Source organism: Elephantulus edwardii, unplaced genomic scaffold, assembly GCF_000299155.1.
Source record: "Elephantulus edwardii isolate Elephantulus edwardi_28Jun2011 unplaced genomic scaffold, EleEdw1.0 scaffold00060, whole genome shotgun sequence".
NCBI classification, from domain to species: Eukaryota; Metazoa; Chordata; class Mammalia; order Macroscelidea; family Macroscelididae; genus Elephantulus; species Elephantulus edwardii.
The window spans coordinates 13,540,038-13,550,984 of record NW_006399810.1 but is presented as its reverse complement, the minus strand read 5'-3'; the positions used below and the strand labels follow the sequence as shown (position 1 = coordinate 13,550,984).

The window sequence follows — 10,947 nt, the reverse complement described above, 5'->3', positions numbered from 1 at the left end:
ATGAAATCCATAGCTATAGTGAAGAAATTGTGCAAAGTATATGTTTCAAAATACAATTTGTGAGAAACACACACAATGGCACATCTGGAGGATTTGAGGGCTATGCAATTATCTCCTATTACAGTTGTTTGTCAAATGTAACTACTTTCCCACCAGGGCGCTGCTGCTATTGTATTTTCTGAAGCTGAATCTGTTAAGACTGGCCTTTCTTAGTCATGATGGACTTTGTATTTTCTTCTTCTGAATGGGCAAGATTTTAATGACATCTCTTCTTTCTGACTGTAGGTAAAATACATACCTATAAATGAGCTATCTTTTCAGCACATATGGGAAATCAATGAACACGTCAAAGGCAACCTGATGGAGTATGTACCAGATGATTCAAAATAAGGCAGTGACTGATAGATGGCAGGTGCTTTAATAAGAACAGACAGAGGATAAATCGGCATCCAGAGTGGCTGAAACACATCAAGATGGAACAGGAGATCCCTGCGACTGGGAGCATGCTGTAGATGTACCTCACCATAGTCTACAGATTCCAAAAGAGGAATAAAACACACACCACACACCACACACCGATTTCTCTTGAGTTTCCTCTCAACTGGTGATGACCACAAAGAAAATTGTTATTCTCTCTGTTAGCTGTAGAAACCTGGGGAGAAGATGGTTTGATTTGATGCCAACAAATAAATGCAGCAACTCCAGAAGGAAAATGGACTGAAAGTTGCATCACGAGTCCAATAGCATAAAAACTGTCAACTATTGAATCTTCCCCAAATGTAAAGAGTCTGTCTGTCATATTTGTAAAGTGACCACAGAACTGGATTAAATAATAGATAAAAAGATAGGTATTCTTCCTATGTCTGGGCTGCAGCCAGGCTGAGGGCATCGCCATGCCTTGTGGCCACATCCTGGACATTGGAGAAGGAGCACACACAGTCCCAAAGACCTCTTGAAAACGGAAAAGAGCAAGGGAATCACTTTGAGAACTAAGGTGCACCTTATGCACACCATGATATATCTAACTGCTTTATAAGCATATGAAAGCTAAATAATTAATAAGGAAGACTGATACCTTTTGGTTGTGGTGTTAGTGAAGAATATTACTCTTTGGAGGCCAGGATTTTGAAGCTCTGTCAGAGCTATTACAAGGAAGGACCAATCATTGGAGAGAGACATCATGCTTGGGAGGGTGGAGAGACAGTACAAGAGAGGAAGACTCTCAGAGAGATGGATTGACTCAGTGACTAGGGTAATGAGGGTAGGTATGTCAAAAACAATGAGGTTGGCTCAGGAAAGGGCAGGGTTCATAGGGTTGCTATGAGTTGCAGGTGACTTGATGGCACATAACAATAATTGACTACTGAAAGGAAAAAAATCCAAGACTTGTCTCGGAAGAAATGCTATCAGAATGGTCTTGAAAACTAAGGTTGATGAGTCTTCATCTCACATACTGTGGGCATGTTATGGCAAAGGACTAGTCTTTGAAGAAAAGGAGCATATTTGCTCAAGGAGAGGGTCAGTGAAAAAGAGGAAGAACTCTTAATGAGGTGGATTGACACTGTGACTGCCACAGTGGGCTTGAGTATAGCAGAAATTGTGAAGATGGCACAGGACCTCATTCTGTTGAACTCAGGGTCTCTATGAATTGGGATGGACTCCACAGAACTCAACAACAATGTAGGAAAAGAGTGTCTATAATGGGGGGAAAGAAAGGAAGGTCCACATGAAGCCTGGCCTCCAGGAGGCTTAATCTACAGGCAGATCTACTTCAGGAGAAAGCACACAAGTGGAGGCTCTGGGAAGGTGTCCATACATCTCTTGGAAAGTCTTCAGGTCTACCTGGTTCAGTTTGAAGACTACTGACAGAAGCCACTCCCCCAACGGAAGAAGAGTCTTCAATTGACGTGGAACACAAATAGGAAAGGGAGTAGAACAGTGACACTGAACTGTCAGGAAAAACAATTTAATGTAGAGCTAAATGAGAACAAGTATTCTGTTAATTCAGCTCCTATTCATGGTGAGTTTATGTACAATAGAACAAGGCATTGCCTTTTCTTATGCCATCTTCATGGTCATCGTTGTATTTGTGGTCATCTTACGGCAGTATATGAGACAATATTTTGTTATGACTCAATAGGCTTTCACTGGCTAGTTTTTGGAAATAGGACAAGAAGCTTTTCTTTCAGTCTCTGGAAGATGGAGCTCTGTTGACCAAGTGGTAAGAAACTGCAAACCTGAGGGTAACGTGGTTTGACTCCACCAGATGCTCTATGAAAGAAAAATGAGCAATCTCTTCCCATGCGATTTACTGCCTCCAAAAACCTGCTGGTCAGCTATGAATTGGTACCAACTCGACAGCACACAACAATTGGAAGTTCTGCCGAAATTTGTCCACTAGAGATAACTTGCCTAGTATTTGATCAAAGCAGCATACAAGCTATCACAGTACAATAAACTGGTGGACTGGTGGTGAAAGAAATATACCATTGCTTATGTTCACCTCTACTTGAAAACTATGTTAAGGGAAGCCAGGCAGCCAGTAGATACCGAATTAGTCCTGCAGCTGGGAGAAGCCAGTTGTAAATCCAGAGAGCTACCAATAAATAACCACACTGTATGTGACTCACCACCCCTTCTGTCATAAACCAGAGTGCTGCCCCAAGACCAGGTCATGCATTTCAGAATACCAGTACCATGAACAGAGACCACCATATCACAGTCCTTGAAAGCCATCCACCAAGGACAACAGACAGGCACTCCTCCCGTGCTGCATCCCTGTGATCCCTGGGTATTGACAAGAAGCGAGGTCAGAGCAGCACCCAGCCCAAAGGCATTGCCATCTCTGCATTTGTCAATCAGGTCTTCTTTGTGATGTTCATGCCAGCCACTTGCCTAAGTTGCCCAGGGACACTGGTTAACATTTACAGAGCCACGATCACAGAATTCTTAGAAGGAAAGATGTGCAAAACCTGAAGTGAGTGTGGTCGAAGCAAAGACTCAAGGAGATGCATTTCCTAGCTTGCCATTTGCAGAGAAGCAAAGTAAAACTTTGGGCAAGTAAAATGCCAAAGAATCGAATATCCTGCCTAAATGAATTTTCAAGATGGCACAGAATTAAATGTAGAGCTTTCGAGATGAAATATACTGCCTTAAGAAATAATCAATTCTACAAGCATAGTTTAACAATGGCCTATTGTATACAAATTGTGGACGAGAGACACACATGTGCATGTAGATTAGGGTCTCAAGGATTAATTAAACATGATCTCTACACTCCAGGAATTCACAAATCTAATAGGAGAACCTGATGTGCAAACAATTGATTAGGTTAAGACAGAATGAAATAAATGCTTAATAAGAGTAAGGTGCTGTTATATGGGTGAGAAAAGTGAGGAAGTAATTATAACTTAGAGAATCAGAAAAGCTTTACAAATAGGTAGGATTTGATCTGTAATTTAAAGGGAAGTAGGGAGCTCTGGTGGCCTCGTGTTAAGAAGCTGTGCTGCAAGCCCAAAGGCATGCAGTTCAAATGCACCAGCTGTTCCATGTAAGAAATATGAGCAATCCCCCTCTGAAAACCCACCAGATGGTCAGCTGTGGGTGGGTTCCAACTTGATGGCAAACAATACCACATCAATATAAATATGCATGGACTCATCAAATACTTTCATTAAATACTTATACACAGTAATGCTGCTTATTGCTTCCCAAGTGCCCTCTCCTATGTTCATGATTTCTAAAATGAAGTAGGATTGTAAAGTGTTCTGGATATAAAGAAGTCTACAGAGACGGACTTTCAGAAAAACAGTCTTTGGAAAGCTTTGGTGCCTCAGTTCTACCTTGGCACATACAGGGCGCCATCAGTGACTCAACTCCATGCTGACTGGTTTATCTTGTTACAAGTATGATGCTGGAAAGATATACTCTGTATATATGAACACAGTAATAGCATTTGTGGCTTGGGATGTAAGGGGGGAAAATGTATTAATCAAAGACTTCATTTTCCTATCAATTGTGTCCAGAATTGTGTCCAGAATTGTGTCATAATCTCTCTGCTTTTCTTGAAGGTGAAGTACAGCCAGAATCTTCAGCATGGTACCATAGCAGATACCACTGAGTTTATTCCAACCCCTGGCAGTCCCACATGGACCAGGCAAGAACTGTGCTCCACTGGGTTTTCAATGGTTGACTTTTCAAAAATAAATCATCACACCTTTCTTTCAAGGTGCCTCTGGGTGGATTTAGACATCTTTTAGGTCACATCTGATGATTCGCAGCACCTGGGGACTCCTTTATTACAGCAAGAACCTTATTAATGGACCCTTAGTAACTGACAAAATCCAATCAGACGATTTCCTGTATTTCATGCTCCCTATATGTAAAATAATCTCCCCTTCATTTACTCTTTATTTTTCAAAGGTGAGCTATTTGGCTTAAAACAAAGAACATTAACAAGAAGCCATCTGCTGGGTGATAAAAAACGTGGCTGAGGACCCTAGTTGGAAAGCCATTATTTAACACTGAGGAAAGCATCCAGTGAGGATAAGCCTTCTGGGAAAGGCCATGGGAGACAGTTGGGTAGCACAGTTTGTCCCTTCCTTTATTTCACTTGGATCCGCACTCAACACCTATGGTAAACAGCAGTAAAGAAAGCAAAAATTGTTATTGCATTGGGGAAATCTGCTGTTGAGGACCTCTCCAAAGTGCTAGAGAGCAAAGCTATCAGTTTAAAGACTAAGGTGCACCCAATTCAAATCACAGTCTTTTCAATTACTTCATATGCATCTGAAAGTTGGGCAGTGAATAAGGACAACAGAATAAAACTTGACACTTTTGAACTGTGGTATTGAATAAGAGTACTAACCTCTTTGTTTTCTTGGCAGTCTATGTTATATTCAAGACTCTTCTCCAGCACCACAACTCAAAGGCATAGATTCTTTTTCTGTCATCATTAGTCATTGTCCAGTTCTCTGAAGCATAACAAGTAATTGCAAAGAACATGATCTGGAGTAGGTGCACCTTAGTTTCTAGACTGACACTGTTGCTTTTCAGCATTCTGGAGAGATCCATGACAGCAGATTTTCTCAGTGCAATTCATCTTTTGATTTCCTGACTGCTGGTATTGAGAGTGTTGGTTGTGGAGCTGAGCAAGCTGTAATTGTTAACAACCTCAATCTCTTCTCCGTCTATCATAGTGCTGCCAATTGGTCCCGTGGTGAGAATCTTTGTCTTACTGATGTTGAGCTTCAATTCATATTGAAGATTACTGCCGACCTTCTGCAGCAAGCACTTCAGGTCTTCTTCAGTTTCAGCAAGTAAGGTTGTGTCATGTGCATATTGTAGGTTGTTGATGAGTCTCCCTCCAGTCTTGATGCCACATCCACTATGCCAGAGTCACATAGGCAAATCTCAAGTCTACAGCCCCTAATAACAACCCTAATAACTTCGCCAGACTTCTCAAGACGCACTCCACCCCCACACACCCCACACACCCCACACACCCGGCAATGCATCCCACATGAGAGTGCCTGTCTTCCTCTCGTGGAGCCTTTGAGGCATTCAAATAGACCACCGAGGCAGCTACCTTTGAGCCAAGGACTAGGCCATCAGAACTCACTCATTCCCTCAGGAGGTTAATAGCAAAATCAAGGCAACCAAGAGTTTTTCTTTTAGAAGTTTATATTGCCCTCTACAGGAGAAAGGGAGAAAAATCACTTAAATTTAAGTTTAGGATAGAAAAAGCCTGCTCTTCTTTCAGGTCTTCTTCATTTAACGAACAAAACACGGGTTTAAAATGTTTGAATAAATATGGTTTCCTGATCACACAATAGTGTCCCTATAATCTTATCTTACTATATGGATTCAACATTTATAAGTGTAATCATATATATACTTAAAAGAAAAAGATGACTTTTAGGTAGGTAAAAAAGTCTTTGCTTTATGACTAATAGGACCATCGCAGGAATTTGGAATTTTTTTATTATCATTTTCTAAAGGTCTCTCATCACAATGGAGTAATCAGAATTCCAAATAATTTCTAATTATATCATTGCCACTGCCTAGGGGTTGTTTTTGTCTGGTTTATATATTTATGGGTATCACTGCTTAACGTGATTAACAACGTGTTCTGTGAAAAGGGACATTATGCAATTTGGATATTGCATGAACATAATATTATGGCCAGGCAATCCTCAAGCAATATCCCCATATAGCCTTATGGGAACAAAACGTTATGGGATTATGAATCCTTATAAAGTTATAAGCCTTATGACAACAAGACCTTTTATGGGAATCCACTGTGCAAAGCCTCAGAGCCACATCCACTTCCCAGGGGTGCAGCTAGGCCTTGCAGGGGCTGGGCTGGCTGGACAGATGGGGGTAACCCAAGATGTTGCCATTCTGTCAATGTTGTTGTTACATACAGCTGAGTCAGACCAAACTGTAGCTGACCCTCCAGCAGGTTTTCAGAGGTAGTAAGTCACACGGGAGAAGACTGATTACCCATCTCCTTCGGAGCAGCTGGTGGATTCTAACCAGGGTACCTTACTCTGTTGATGAAGTGGCTTAAATCATGTGCAGCTGCCACATAGAACCAATTTCCCAAAAGTACTTGGGCAATGACCGCTGCAGGAGTGGAGGTGCCCAGTAGGTGCTGCCAAGCACTGGAAGGAGGACAAGGCTGCTGGGTGGTACGTAAAACCCGGAGGGAAAAGAGGCGCCACAGTGGGGTTAAGATGCACACCCTGAGCCCTGCTGCTTGTTCATTCTGGGAGTTGGGGATCTTTCAAACTATAAACCAGGGAAAGGCGATATAATAAATTAACCAGGAAAATACTGAAATAAATATAGTATGTATTGTAAATGTATGTCTGTGAGGGAGTTGTATAACCCAACACAGTAACAGAGATAACCCGCCCCCCAAAGGGTCTTAATACCCAGAGTGATGGCTGGGGAAGAAATGTGTTCACCTGATTGTAACAGCACAAAATCTCAAGCTGACTGGAAACTACACTCCGCACTGAATATAAAGTCACAACAATGGATCATGAAGCTGCAGTTAAGAAAGCAGAACTGAGAGACAGATCCAGGTTTAAGTCTCCACATGCCACTTACTTTGGGATCTTTGACAGGCTGTTCACCTGCTCTGTGCCTCTACTGGGAAAAAAAAATGAAAACCCACTGCGTCCAGTCACTTCCAACCAGACCCTTGGTCTCTCTGCTGAGGGGCTAGTGCTGTCTCTGTGTCGACCTGCACATTAAGCAGTAAGCTACCAGTACTCCTTTGAAATCCATTAATGGGAAATGAGAAACAAAATGAGAGCCACTTTCCCTCAAAAACAAACAAAAATATTTATGGAACCACAGGTGTATGTAGTCAGAGATGGCCCCAACTCGCAGTACTACACACTTGTATTTGATTTTTCTGTTCTCATAGCTTCTTCTCTGGAAAAACCACATAAACCATGTTCAGAAAATGCTGAGTTCACTACGAATAACAGGACAGGACAGCCAATTCACTCATGCTTATACCTCACACCAAGAGAATTTTCTCCTCAAATTTTCTTTCGTGAGAAACTCTCCAACTTTGCCATTTCAGGCCGTCTCCCCTTTCTTAGGTGTTAGAAAAGCCCATAGCAGTAAAAACTCTGGAGAACAGCAGCACAGTTCTCAGAGACCTGAAGTGACCTCCCCATGACCACACATACAGTCACTGCTGGAGAGAGGGCCACTATTTGTTCAAAGAAACTTCTATCCTGAATGATGTCGGAAAGTTCTGTGAAGTGAGGATTCTCCAACTTTATGTCACTCATTCTACCCTGTTAGGGCAAAGGCCCCAGGGACCTCTTGTTCAAACCAGAAACCACTCACCCTCTCAGTCTCTCAGCAAAGAAATAGAAAACTTCCTTTGAAGCCCTACCTGCAGTTACATAGACACAGCTGTGTCTTTGAACTATTTCTTCCTGTTCAGCAGGTGCCGTCCAAAAGGAGAGAACAGTGTGCCTTTCTTGAATCCATCAGTGTACCCACAGTCCTTTGAACTGACTGGCATGTGCCAAGTTCTCCAAGAATGGTTTTTTAATAAGGGGGTGAATGTCTAAGGTGTATGTCAGAAATCCAAGTTTGGTAAAGAATTTAAGATTTATATAACCCAGGAACTAATTGCACTCATGTGAAACCTGTACATATACCTAGAAGCAGTCATTTGAAAGAATAAGAGAACACTGTATGGTTTAAAATCAGGGACATATGTATCAAGGTTGTATTCTTTCTCCACACCTATTCAATCTGTATGCTGAGCAAATCATTTAAAAGACTAGATTCTATGAAGAAGGTGGCATCGTAATTGGAGGAAGACCCATCAATAACCTGCTTTACGGAGATGGTACAACCTTGCTTGCAGAAAGAAATCTTAATGCTTTTACAAAAGAAGGTGAAAACTACAGCCTTTGATATGGTTTACAACTCAGAAAATTTCCCCACTGGATTAGTAGGTAACATCACAGTAGATGGAGAAAATACTGAAGTTGTCAATGATTTCATTTTACTTGGAACCATAAACAGTGCTCATGGTAGCAGTAGTCAAGAAGGCAAAGAACATGTTGCTTTGGGCAAATCTGTTGTCAAGGACCATTTTAAAGTGCTAAAGAACAAGGATGCTTATCAGTTTAAAGACTAAGGTGAGGGAGCTCTGGTGGCTGAATGGCAAGAAGCTGTGCTGCATTCCTGAAGGTCCACAGTTCGAATCCACTAGATGCTCCATTGGAGAAAGAGGGGCAATCTTCTCCCATGATAGTCAGATCTGATTCTACGGTACATGACAAGTCGGGGGGGACCAAAACAATAAAATGGTGTAAAAAAAAAATGGTGTGTGTGCTTGCTCCAAGCCATGGTATTTTCAATTGCCTTCTGTGCATCTGAAAGTCAGACAATTACTGAGAAAGACTGAATTGTGGTGTTCGTGAAGTGTACTGCATATACCGTAGACTGCCAAAAACCAAGTCAGTCTGTCTTGTAGGAAGTGCAACAAGGGTACTCGATGGAGGCAAGAATGGTAAAACTTCATCTCACAGTGGGCATGTTGTCAGGAGGGGTCAATCACTGGAGGTCATCATGCTTCAAAGGGTGGGAGTCAGCAAAATAGAAGAAGATCCTCAACAAGATGGATTGGAACAAGGATTATAACAATGGGCATGAATTGTCAGAGATCAGGAGGATGGCAAAAGATTGGATAAAGCTTTCATCTGTTGTTCAAAGTTGTTGTCAGTTCTGATCAACTCAAGGACACCTCAAAACAAGAGCAAAGATTTTTACTAACTGGTAGTGTTTTTAAATATTTGCTTTCAATGTCTATTAGAAATAGGAATCACTTCCCGGAGGCGCACGGTTCGAATCCACCAGATGCTCTGCTGGGGGAAGGAGGAACAATCTCCTCCTGTACCAGTCAGATCTGATTTGATGGTACACTCATACAAAAATAATAAAATTTAAAAAAAAAAAAGAAATAGGAATCACTGGACGGTACAGTTACATTTACTAACTGAAAGTAGGCAATTCAAACCCATCTGGAGCAGCTCTGGATACTAAGACAAGCCTAAAAAAAAGCTTCAAAATGGGTGACCCTGGAGGACATTATGCTGAGTAAAATGTCTCAGTCACAAAAAGACAAATACTGCATGGTGCCACTGTTGTAGAATGGGACTGACATCAGGGTTGGGGTAAGACTGAGGAAAAACTGGATAAATTATGTGTACTGCATTGAAATAGATGAGAGAACAGTTTAAAAGCGATATATGATAGGGTATTATGGTTACCACAAGAGTCCAGAATTAAGGCTGCATAGTGGAGTGTACTGGGGCAGGGGGAGATTGTATACCAATGAAAGAATTTTTCTCTTACTTTTCAAAGAGGGGGGCAGGGAGAAAAAGTGCAACAATTAATGAATGAATGGAAATCCAAAATCTCTGTAAATGTTCATTAAAATTAATAATTTTTTTTTAAAAAAGCTTCAAAAAGCTCAGAGCCTTGAAAATCCTATAGAACAGTTCTACCCTGAGACACATGGGGTCACTATGAGTTGGAATGAACTTGACAGCAACTAACAAAAATAACATAAGAAATACAATATCCTTAAAAACAAAACCAAATATGGAATATTTGACATTAAAAATGTTATATACTATGGATTTTTTTTTTTAAAAAAGTACTTTTTGAGGGAAAACTTCAACTATTTTACTTCTTGAAAAAGGATTTGGGTTGTTTTTGGTTTTTTTTTAAAAAATTTGGTTTTAGAGTTCTAAATGTTGCAAATTGCCTGAGAGTAATCACCAAAGTAAAAATTCAAATAAGAAAATGGAACCACTGCTGTTTGCTGCCACCTTGTGGTAAATTTTATTATCTTTTACATTACCTTCAAATACACTAGCAGTTCAATGTAGAAAGATGGGCGCTCTTCTCTTTTGCTGTTAACCGCTTCAGACACAGGCTGGAGGGTTCCAGTTTGATGGCAGTAAGCTGAATTTTGTTCCTGTTGCTGTGTATTGTTTAGTTGGGACTGTCTATATATAAATCGCACAAGAGATTGCCCTTCCGTGGTCCACAGAAAAGTGAACGGATTTGAACCATGACTGTGTGGATCATAACAAACTGTGCTGACTCTGAGAAGAATGGGAATCCCAGAACATTTAATCATGCTAATGCGAAACCTATACTTGGACCAAGAGGCAGTCGTCAGAACAGAGCAGGGCAACACTGCATGGTTCAAAATTGGGAAGGATGTATGCCAGGGATGTGTCCTGTCTCCATACCTTTTCAACCTGTATGCAGAGCAGATTATCTGGGAGGCTGGGCTCTATGAGGAAAAGCGTGGCTTTAGGATTGGTGGAAGATCTATCAACAATCTGCGTTATGCAGACGACACAACCCTGCTTGCTGAAACTGAGGAGG

The 10,947-nt window shown here is 41.2% G+C and overlaps 1 pseudogene; it reads right to left on the bottom strand.

Annotated features, from left to right (window-relative positions):
- Positions 1-213: 213 nt before the first annotated feature.
- On the bottom strand, positions 214-910 carry LOC102859016 (annotated as a pseudogene).
- Positions 911-10,947: the final 10,037 nt, after the last annotated feature.